Raw genomic sequence first — 916 nt, 5'->3', positions numbered from 1 at the left:
CGCCCGCCCGGCTCCGCTCCGCGAAGTAACGGTTCGAAAAGAAACGAGCGAGAAAGAGGCAAAACGTACGGGTTTTCTTCAGGCTAAGTTCTATAGCGCCATTCAATGGCTTCTCCGCTCCTTTCATTATTTTCTGCTTTTCCCCTGACAGCCCTGCTTGCAAACGTCACTGCTATGGATATTTAATTATACCGTATTTTTTTAATCGCGGTGGAAAACGCAGGCCCCGTTGCGATGATTAAAAAGAAATTAAAAAAACAAAAGCGAACCGTACTCCGGACTGACTTTGGAGCCTCTTTGCCGGCTCGCGGGAGCCTCCCGGATCCTCCAAAACCCCCTTTTTACCTTTGTCTTTCTTACCTTCAAATTTAAAGCAAAGCGTAGAAGAAACTCCCGCACGTAAACGGAGCGTTGTAAAAGATTGTGTTCAATGAATAATGAAGCATGTCCACATGATTGACTTGATCATTTTCTGGTGCGGAGGGGGAAAAGTGTGGCGCGGGGCTGCCGCGGCCGCCCGCTCCGGGTAGCCCTCCCAACTGCTTCCAGCACATCCCGGGCAGAGAGCGCTTTATTTTAATCTGTCTCTTTTCAGAATCACCCCCTTCATTGATACCGATCACCCAACATCACAAGACATCCCCATCTCTCAGCGTGGACTCCCCCTATCTGGTAGGTGAAATGCATTGTACCATTAAAAAAGCACTCCATTGTCGTCTTGGCATAATTCACAGCAACTAGATAGGTCTTGCGGCATTTAGCTTTGATGAGCCAAAAGCTGAACCCTTGATATAATAATCTACAAAGAATGGTCTGCGATCGTCCATTTTTTCTCCCTGTCTGGCAACTAAGAAACCATTTAACACGGCGCGGCTTGGTCGTGACCTTGAGCCCGTGTAAACACCCCGAGGAGCCC

Source organism: Meleagris gallopavo, chromosome 13, assembly GCF_000146605.3.
Source record: "Meleagris gallopavo isolate NT-WF06-2002-E0010 breed Aviagen turkey brand Nicholas breeding stock chromosome 13, Turkey_5.1, whole genome shotgun sequence".
Taxonomy (NCBI): Eukaryota; Metazoa; Chordata; class Aves; order Galliformes; family Phasianidae; genus Meleagris; species Meleagris gallopavo.
The sequence above is the reverse complement of the archived record's forward strand: the minus strand, read 5'-3'. Positions refer to the sequence as shown.